Genomic DNA, 11,552 nt, shown 5'->3' on the forward strand with positions numbered 1-11,552 from the left:
AGGAAACACAAGGGAAGGAAAAGACATACAAAAACAAACCCCAAGCAATTAAGAAAATGGTAATTGGAACACACATGTCAATAATCACCTTAAATGTAAATGGATGAAATGCTCCAACCAAAAGACACAGACTGGCTGAATGGATACAAAAACAAGACCCTTCTCTATGCTGCCAACAAGAAACCCACTTCAGAGCAAGGGATGCATATAGACTGAAAGTAAAGGGATGGAAAAAGATATTCCATGCAAATGGAAGTCAAAAGAAAGCTGGAGAAGCAATACTCATATCAGACAAATTAGACTTGAAAGTAAAGACTATTACAAGAGACAAGGAAGGACACTACATAATGATCAAGGGATCAATCCTAGAAGAACATAAAACAATAGTAAATATCTATGCCCCCAACATAGGAGCACCTCAATACATAAGGCAAGTGCTAAGAGCCATAAAAGGGAAATTGACAGTAACACAATAATAGTAGGATATGTGAACACCCCACTTACACCAATGGACAGATCATCCAAATAGAAAATAAAGAAGGACACACAAGATTTAAATGACACATTAGACCATCTCGACTTAATTGACATTTATAGGACATTCCATCCAAAAACGACAGAATACACTTTCTTCTCAAGTGCACATGGAACATTCTCCACGATAGATCAAACCTTGGGTCACAAATGAAGCCTTAGTAAATTCAAGAAAATTGAAATCATATCAAGCATCTTCTCTGACCACAAAGCCATGAGACTTGATATCAATTACAGGATAAAAATTGTAAAAATTACAAACACATGTAGGGTAAACCATACACTATTAAACAACCAAGAAATCTCTAAAGAAATCAAAGAGGAAACCAAAAAATGACAATGAAACAAATGACAATGAAAACACAACAATCCAAAACCTACAGAATGCAGCAAAAGCAGTTCTAAGAGGGAAGTTTATAGCAATACAGTCCTATGTCAAGAAACATGAAAAATACCCAATAAACAACCTAATCTTACAACTAAAACAATTAGAGAAAGAAGAAGAACAACAACAAAAAAAAAACCCAAAGTGAGCAGAAAGAAAGAAATCATAAAGATCAGATCAGAAATAAATGAAAAAGAAATTAAGGAAACAATACCAAAGAATAATGAAACTAAAATCTGGTTCTTTAAGAAGATAAGCAAAATTGATAAACCATTAGCCAGCCTCATCAGGAAAAAAAGGGAGAGGATGCAAATCAACAGAATTAGAAATGAAAAAGGAGAAGTAAGAACAGACACCACAGAGACACAAAAGATCATGAGAGACTACTACAAGCAACTATATACCAACAAATTGGATAATCTGGAAGAAATGGATAAATTCTTAGAAAAATACAGTCTTCCAAGAGTGAACCAGGAAGAAATAGAACATATTGAACAGACCAATCACAAGTACAGAAATTGAGACTGTGATTAAAAATCTCCCAACAAACAAAAGCCCAGGGCCAGATGGCTTCACAGGTGAATTCTATCAAACACTGAGAGAAGAGCTAACACCTATCCTTCTCAAACTCTTCCAAAATATAGCAGAAGGAAGAACACTCCCAAACTCCTTCTATGAAGCCATCATCACCCGGATACCAAAACCAGGCAAAGATGTCACAAAAAAAGAACATTACAGACCAATATCACTGATGAATATAGATGCAAAAATCCTCAACAAAATACTAGCTAACAGAATCCAACAGCACATTAAAAAAATCATACACCACAATCAAGTGGGGTTTATCCCTGGGATGCAAGGATTCTTCAATATACACAAATACATCAATGTGATACATCATATCAACAAACTGAAGGATAAAAACCATTTGATAATCTCAATAGAAGTGGAAAAAGCATTTGACAAAATTCAACATCCATTTATGATAAACACTCTCCAGAAAATGGGCACAGAAGGAAATTACCTCAACATAATAAAAGCCATATATGACAAACCAAAAGCCAACATCGTTCTCAATGGGGAAAAACTGAAAGCATTCCCTCGAAGAACAGGAACAAGACAAGGGTGCCCACTCTCACCATTATTATTCAACATAGTTTTGGAAGTTTTAGCCACAGCAATCAGAGAAGAAAAAGAAATAAAAGGAATCCAAATTGGAAAAGAAGTAAAATTGTCCCTCTTTGCAGATGACATGATATTATACACAGAAAACCCTAAAGACTCTACTAGAAAATGACTAGCACTAATCAATGAATTTAGTAAAGTAGCAGGATACAAAATTAATGCATAGAAATTTCTTGAATTCCTATACACTAACAATGAAAAAGCAGAAAGAGAAATTAAGGAAACTCTCCCATTTACCATTGCAACAAAAAGAATAAAATACCTAGGAATAAACCTGCCTAAGGAGGCCAAAGATCTGTATGCAGAAAGCTTTAAGACACTGATGAAAGAAATCAAAGACGATACAAACAGATGGAGGGACATACCATGTTCTTGGATGGGAAGAATCAACATTGAGAAAATGACCGTACTACCCAAAGCAATTTACACATTCAATGCAATCCCGATCAAATTACCAATGGCATTTTTCACAGAACTAGAACAAGAAATCTTATGATTTGTATGAAAATGCAAAAGACTCTGAATAGCCAAAGCAATCTTGAGAAGGAAAGACAGAGTTGGTGGAATTAGGCTTTCTAACTTCAAACTATACTACAAGGCCATAGTGATCAAGACAGTATGGTACTGGCACAAAAATAGAAAGGAAGATCAATGGAACAGAATAGAGAACCCAGAGGTCAACCCAAGTACATGTGGGCACCTTATCTTTGACAAAGGAGGCAAGAATATACAATGGAAAAAAGACAGCCTCTTCGATAAGTGGTGCTGGGAAAACTGGATTGCTACATGTGAAAGAATGAAATTAGAACACTCCCTAACATCATACACAAAAATAAACTCAAAATGGATTAAAGAGCTAAAGTTAAGGCCAGACACTATAAAACTCCTAGAGGAAAACTTAGGCAGAACACTCTATGACATACATCAAAGCAAGATCCTTTTTGACCCACCTCCTAGAATCATGGAAAGAAAATCAAGAATAAACAAATGGGACCTCATGAAACTTAAAAGCTTTTGCACAGCGAAAGAAACCATAAACAAGACTAGAAGGCAACCCTCAGAGTGGGAAAAAATAGATGCCTATGAAACAACGGACAAAGGATTAACCTCCAAAATATACAAGCAGCTCATGCAGCTTCATACCAAAAAAGCAAATAACCCAATCCACAAATGGGCAGAAGACCTAAATAGACATTTCTCCAAAGAAGCCATACAGATGGCCAACAAACACATGAAAAGATGCTCAACATCACTCATCATCAGAGAAATGCAAGTCAAAGCCACAATGAGGTATCACCTCACACCAGTCAGAATGGCCATGATCAAAACATCTAGAAACAATAAATGTTGGAGAGGGTGTGGAGAAAAGGGAACTCTCCTGCACTGTTGGTGGGAATGTAAGTTGGTACAGCCACTATGGAAAACAGTTTGGAGGTTCCTTAAGAAAATAAAAATAGAACTACCATATGATCCAGTAATCCCACTACTGGGCATATACCCAGAGAAAACCATAATCCCAAAAGAAACATATACTATAATGTTTATTTCAGCACTATTTACAATAGCCAGGACATGGAAGCAACCTAAATGCCCATCAACAGATGAATGGATAAAGAAGATGTGGCACATATATTCAATGGAATATTACTCAGCTATAAAAAGGGATGAGATGCAGCTATATGTAATGAGGTGGATAGACCTAGAGACTGTCATACAGAGTGAAGTCAGCCAGAAAGAGAAAAGCAAATACCATATGCTAACTCATATGTATGGAATCTAAAAAATTGGTACTGATGATCCCAGTGACAGGGCAAGAATAAGGATGCAGATGCAGTGAATTGACTGGAGGACATGAGGTTGGTGGGGGGCAAAGAGGAATTTGGGACGAAGTGAAAGAGTAGCATAGACATATATACACTGCCAACTGTTAAATAGATAGCTAGTGGGAAGTTGCTGTATAACAAGGGGAGATCAACTCGATGATGGGTGATGCCTTAGAGGGCCAGGGCAGGGAGATCGAGAGGGAGTCATGGGAGGGAGGGCATATGGGGATATATGTATAAACACAGCTGATTCACTTTTGTGTACCTCAAAAGCTGGTACAAGTGTGTAAAGCAATTATATTCCAATAAAGAAATTAAAAGAAAAATAAGAGTCAATGTCTATTCCTGTGAGAACAAAGCAATGCCCTTTCTATAATGTATGTGGGCCAATGTATTCAAGGTAAAACCAAATAGCTGGCTAGTTCCCCTGAGGTAAAGTGCTTTATTTGAATCTCAGTGTTAGTATCTGCTGTTGTTGTGGTCACATTGAACTTGTTGATTGGAGGTCCATGTTTCTGATCCCATGCATAAACTTTATCTCATTTGGCATAGCCAGTTTCTTCATGATCTCATCTGGCAATGACAGGAATATCTGGGAAAAGTAGCTGATTGACATCCAGAGATTGCATCATCTTATCCACCTGATTATTAAATTTCTACTCTTCTCATATTGCTTTTTGGTGAGGATTCACACGGGACAGAAATATCTTCATGGTCCATGGTCATTTGCAGAGAGTTACACACGAATCGCTTCACCAGACCTCCTTATCACCTGTTTTCTATTCATGTCCTTTCCATGTTCCCATTCAGGCAAACCATTAACCATTGTCCATGAATTATTGTAGATGCATATTTCTGTTCAGGTTTCCTTTCATGGAAAATGAGCAATCTGTTACAAGCTTGAAGTCTGGCCACTGAGAAGATTTTCCTTCATCACTGTCCTTTTAAGAGCAGCTTCTTTTTTGATCTTGAACTCTAGAACAAACTAATCCTTGACCATGGGCCACCAAACACTCGTGTAACCTGAAATGCCCATGATGACCTGAATGTTACTTAACCCATTAAACCATAAAGTTGGGGGTGAACAATAGCATTTCATCAACACATGATAGTGGTATAGCTGGGAAGTGGAAGATTTGGCTTGAGCAAGTCCTGAAGGGACAAGCAATTTGCACAAGTGTGGTATAATGGGAAATATATACTTAGTCTTTGTCCCCAGTTCTTGACACAGAGTTCCTAAAACCCTTGGAATTTTCTGAGTAATAGTGGTGATAGAAACTACTTCTGTTATTCATAACAAGCCCCTTTAAACCATACCTGAGTTTATGCTAATGAGTTGACTCTTGGATGGACCCTAGGTAGCTTCAGGATTAGGGCTGGTTGCCAGAAAGATCAAGCCATTATTAGAGGTTTGGAACTTTCAGTCCCACATACTAATCTCTAGGGAGGAGAGAGAGGTTGGAGATTGATTTCAATCACCAATGGCCAATGATTTGATCAATCATGCCCACATAATTAAATGTCCATTAAAAACCCCTAAACAACAGAATGTGGGAAGCCTCTAGGTTGGTAAACACATCAAAACGCTGGGAAGGTGGCATGCCTGGAGAGGGCATGGAAGCTCCATGCAACTACCCCGTACTTTGGCTTATGCATTTCTTCCACTTCACTATTCCTGAGTTGTATCATTTATAAGCCAGTAAATATTTAATTGCTATTTTGATTTCCCATCTATTTGGGTCTTTAGAAAGAGGTAAAAGGATATGGAAGGTCCTTGCAGGATCTACTACAGAGATGAAAGTGTCAATACTATAAAAGAAGGGTGCACAATTGAAGGAAGGAGGTAGACAGCGTGATCAAATATATGGCATAAGGGCCCTTTGGGGGGAATTATTGTGTTGATAACCCAGACTACTCACTTGAGATATGTAGTACAAGTTGGGATTATTTTGTCCCATCTTGTCATCTACTTAAGTCTGTCCTTTAATTATCCTTTAAATTTTCCAATTACCTCTGTGGCTTGGGGATGATATGAAGCAAGGAGATTGTGTCATATATCCCATGATTGGGTCCACTGATGTGTACTTTGGATCACAAATCTTAAGCCATTATTAGATGCAATGTGTTCAGGAAACCTGAACAGGAAACAAATGTGGTTTTTGTAGGTCTAGGATAATGTGACTGAGTAAGTGAAATACATATAAATGACTAGGCCAAACCCCAGAGAAAGTATCTGCAGCAGTTAGGATCCAGTGAACCCCTCTAGACGTGACCAGAGGCTCAATGTGATTAACCTGTAAGAATGTCCTGGCTCATTGCTTGGTGAACCTGTCCCTGGGCAGTGTTTTAAGCTTTGGCCAGGATTTGGCAGGTGTAACAGCTTTTCTGTGCTGTTTCAGCATTTTCTAATAGCACTGGCAGTGCATGTGTGTAGACAAAGTCTAGGATTATGTCTGAATTTCTATGGGCTGTCTTTGGTGGATCCTGGGGGCAAGCTATCACAAATCTACCTGCTTTAGGGTAGAAAACACTTTAGTCTCCGCATTTAGCAGACAAGCACAGTCTGCTCATTGATTACGTTTTCCCTCACCGTTATTAGAGGACTTTCTAGTGAGCATCTGTATGGGTAACAAAAAGTTTATTAGGAGAGGAACTGATTTTTATTTAAATGTTTCTGCCCTATGAGGGGCTTTGTTTTATATGCCAGTCTGAGGCTTGCAAGTGGCCTGATCAAATTTACAAGCCATTAGCTATAACTTATGAGTCACATAGATTTATAGTTTTCCATATATCTCACTAAAATGGCCCTAACTGTAGCAATTCCCATCAGGGCTTGAGGGCAAAAGCTAGCAGAGATGTACATAGACAATATGTCAATACCAATAACACATTAATTTGTAGGGATCATAAAAATAGAGATTTTTAGTCAAGCTTAGGCAAGGGTCTTAGTGGTTGTGGATTTAGATTCCAAATCAGAGGGTATTATCTACTTTTCCCTCATCTTGGTGCCAGTGGTTGTGTGGAGCACAGTCACCTATGAAATGATACTTAGAAAGACTAGGAGTTTAATTTTTTCACCTATTAAGTTTTAACCTTTGCATAGGAAATCTGGTCCTCTAGTAACCTAGGGACATTGAATTGACTGCTGTCTTATTTGTATTTAAAAGCTGAGAGGTCAGATTCTGGTTCAAGATGGCTACATAGGAAGATCCTGAACTCACTGAGTTTATAGTTACATATGGAAAAATTTCCTCTGGAAAAAAACTAAAGGCTGGCTGAGCAATGACTACACATCAAGCAAACAAGAAGAAAACCACATAGAAGAGGGTAGAAAAGACTGGGACACAGTCTTGCCATAAAACCCACCCCTAGCATGGTGACCCACAGTTGGGATGGAACTCAAAACCTGGAGCTTGTCCCTGAGTAGCAAAGGATTTGAACATCACACTGGGCACCCAAACTTTTAAGACCTGCACCTGAGAGGTGAACCCCCAAAACATATAGCTTTGAAAACCAACTGAGCTCCTGTCCATGAGACCTATAAGACTGTAGCAATCTGAGAAATGGCTCTAAAAGGGTTTGTGTGCTTGGACTCACCCACCATAGGGCCCAGCTCAGAGGTAGCCAGTTGCACTCAGAGGCTAAGTGAGAGAGGTTTGTGTGTATTAAAATATTGGCCTGAGGGGCAAGCATCTAATTAATACACACATCTAAGAGCCTGCTGGAATACTCTGGGAACAGAGACTGTTGGGTGCCATCTTTGTACTCTCCCTCTGCCTTACTTTAGCCAGCAGGTACTATCCCTTTTTTTAAAATTTCTGGTGGGATCCATCCTTATGTTCCCCCTCTGCCTCATTATAACTGGTGGGCAACATTTTCACACTCTCCCTCTGCCATGCTCTGGAGCACCAGTACCTCAGGGAAGGGAGCTTTTATACAAATCTGGTGCCCTGGTTTTTGTAGCTACCCCCCAGGGTATGCCCTTTGATTTCCTGGTTCTGGAGGCCAATAGAAATTGTGGTCCTGTGTACCATGGAACTGTATCAATGAGAGAGAGCGTTCTTGGCAGGCTACCACCCCCAAGGCATTGCACAGAGAGTAGACTGAAACACACCCTAGTATTTATATGAAAGAAGCCTATTTGCTTGTCCAGGAACTTTGGCTTCAGGGGCAGGCTTCTGGTTTAAGACACATCTAGTGCCCTAAGAAGTGATTTCAGGGAACAGAGGCCAATGGACACAATCTTTGCACTCTCCCTCTGCCTCACTATGGCTCATTGTTATCTCGCAGGAAGGAGCTTATACTCTTGCCTGGTGCCCAGATTCTTGCAACTGCCACCACGGGACACCTCTACATGGCCTGGCTCTGGTGACCAGTGGGGCTTATGCTGGTGGGTCACACAGAGAAACCAACAGAAAAATAGTTCTTAAATAGTTACTATCCCAAGGGCACAGCAAGAGGCAGCAGATCCAGGGGCTCAGTCTCTGTGAAAGAAGCCTATTAGCTAATCATCATAGATGCAGACTGAGGGGCAAGCATCTAATTAAACATATGTCTAAAGCATGACTGTAATCTTTTCCACAGACCTCAGAGGGTGGGTGCTATCATTACACTCTCCCTCTGCTGTGCTCAGGAGTGACAGTATCTCCCAGAGGGGCACTCTTATGCATGTCTGGGACCCTGGTTTTTGTGGCTGCTGCCCAGGGGATGCTCCTTGACTGCCTGGATTTGGTGGCCAGAGAAGTTTGTGTTCCTGGGTCCCATGGAACAGTAACAATCAGAGAGACATTTCTTCACAAGCTAACACCCCCATAACACTGCAGAAACAATGGACTGAATTGCACCTCTAGTCTTTCTGTGAAAGAGGTTTATTTGCTTGTCTTGGAGCATTGGCCTAAAGGGCAGGCTTCAGGTTTGGCTCATACCTAGGAGCCTATGGAGCTGCTCTCAGGGAATATAGGGCAGTGGATGCCATCTTTGTGCTCTCCCTCTGCCTTGCTAAAACTTGCCAGTATCTCCCAGAAAAGAGCTTATGTACTTATCTGGAGACCCAATTTCTGAAACTGCTGCCCAGGGAACACCTGCAAATTGCCTGGCTTTGGTGGCCATAATGGCACATGCTTGTGGTCCCACTAGACTCTATATATTTGCATACTTTAAAAGCTGCTGCCTGAGGGTCTGGATTCCAATCAACTTGAATCTAGGTGCTGAATGAGATCCTCCCCTATGGGATGCTGACAGTCTTAGCACATAACAAAAAGCTATGGAAGGGTTGAATGACAAGGTTCATCTCCTACCTAAGGCCACTACTTCCAGGCTGGGAGAGGTGCCTGATCCATCTAATGCATAGAAACCAACACAGAGAATCAAGCAGAATGAAGAAACAGAGAAATATATTCCTAATGAAAAAGCAAGATAAAATCTAAGAACAAAATCTTAATGAAATGAAGATACACAATTTAAACCTGATAAAGAGTTAAAAGTAATGGTAAAGTAAAAGTAAAGATGTTCACCAAATTTAGTAAAAGAATGGATGAACAGAATTCGAACTTCTACAAAGAGATGGAAAATATAAGTACCAAATAAAAGAAGAAATCAAAGAAAAATTAAAAAAATACATTGACACAAACAAAAATGGAAATACAATGAATTGAAATTTAGGGGATGCAGCAAAAGCAGGTCTAAGCGGGAAGTTTATAGCAATAAATGCCTCCCTCAAGAAACAAGCAAAACGTCAAATAAATAACCTAACTTTAAACCTAAAGGAACTATAAAAAGAAGAACAAATAAGTCCAAAGTTAGTAGAAGGAGAATAACAAAAATCAAGAAGAAATAAATGAAACAGAGACTAAAAAGACAATAAAGAAGACCAATTAAACTAAGAGCTGGTTCTTTGGGAAAATGAACAAAACTGACAAACCTTTAGCTAGAGTCACCAAGAAAAGAGAGAAACCACTCAGATAAAGAAATTCAGAAAGGAAAGAGGGGATGTTATAACATACTACAGAAATACAAAGTATCACAAGAGCTTACTATACATCAACAAATCTGACAACCTAGAAGAAATGTGTAAATCTTAGAAACATACAACCTACCAAAGACTGAATCACGAAGAAATAGAAAATCTGGAGATATTACTAGTAAGGGGGTTGAATCAGTAATCAAAAACTCCCCAACAAGCAAAACTCAGGCTTCACTGATAAGTTCTATCAAACATTTAAGAAAAGGATTAAGAGCAATTATTCTCAAACTCCTAAAATATAGAACAGGACGGTACTCTTCCAAACTCATTTTACAAAGTCAGCATTACTCTGACATAACTAGGCAAGGACATCACAAGTAAAAAAATTATAGGCCCAAATCTCTGATGAACATAGAGGCAAAAATCCTCGACAAAATATTAGCAAACTGAATTCAACAATAAAGACATTAAAAGGGTAACACACCATAATCAAGTGGGATTTATTCAAAGGATGCTAGGATGGTTCAGCATCAGCAAATTAATCAATGCAATACATCACATTAACAAAATGAAGGATAAAAATCATCTCAATAGATGATCCTCGGATCATCTCAGCAGATGAAGAAAAAGCATTTGACAAAATTAAACACCCATTTATGATAAAAATCTCAAAAAATTGGGTATAGAGGGAATGTACCTCAACATAATAAAGGGCCACATATGACAATCCCACAGCTAACATCATACTCAATGGTAAAGAGCCAAAAGCTTTTCCTCCAAGAGCAGGAGTGAGACAAAGATGCCCGCTCTCACCGCTTTTATTCAACATAGTATTGGAAGTCTTAGCTAGAGCAATTAGGCAAGAAAAAGAAATAAAAGACATCCAAACTGGAAAGGAAGAAGTAAAACCTCACTATTTGCACATGACAAAATGTTATATATAGAAAAACCAAAAGACTCCATTAAAAAACTGTTAGAACTAATACAAGAATTTAGTAAATTTGCAGGATACAAAATCAATATACAAAAATATGTTGTGTTTCTAGTCACTAATAACAAAATTATCAAAAAGAGAAATTAAGAAAACAATCCCATTTACAATTGTACAAAAAGGGATAAAATACCTAGGGATAAATTTAACCAAAGAGGTGAAAGACCTGTATAATGAAAACTACAAGACCTTAAAGAAATTGTAGAAGACACAAATAAATATAAAACTATACCATGCACATGGATTAGAAAAATTAATATTGTTAAGATGTCCATATTACCTAAAGCAATCTACAGACTTAATGCAATCACTATCAAAATTCCAATGGCATTTTTCATAGAAATATAACAAACAATCCTAAAATTTGTGTGGAATTGTAAAAGAACTTGAATAGCCAAAACAATCTTGAGAAAGAAGAACAGAGGTGGAGGCATCATGCTCCCAGATTTCAAAGTATATTATAATGTTATAGAAATCAAAATTGTACAGTACTGGCACAAAAACAGACATAAAGATCAGTGGAATAGAACACAGCACTCAGAAAAATAAACCCACACATAAATGATCAATTAATCTACAGCAAAGGAGCCAAGACTATACAATGGGGAGAAGACAGTCTCTTCAATCAATAGTGTTGGGGAAAACTGTACAGTCACATGCAAAAGAATGAAT

The sequence above is a fragment of the Hippopotamus amphibius genome, chromosome X, assembly GCF_030028045.1.
Source record: "Hippopotamus amphibius kiboko isolate mHipAmp2 chromosome X, mHipAmp2.hap2, whole genome shotgun sequence".
NCBI lineage: Eukaryota > Metazoa > Chordata > Mammalia > Artiodactyla > Hippopotamidae > Hippopotamus > Hippopotamus amphibius.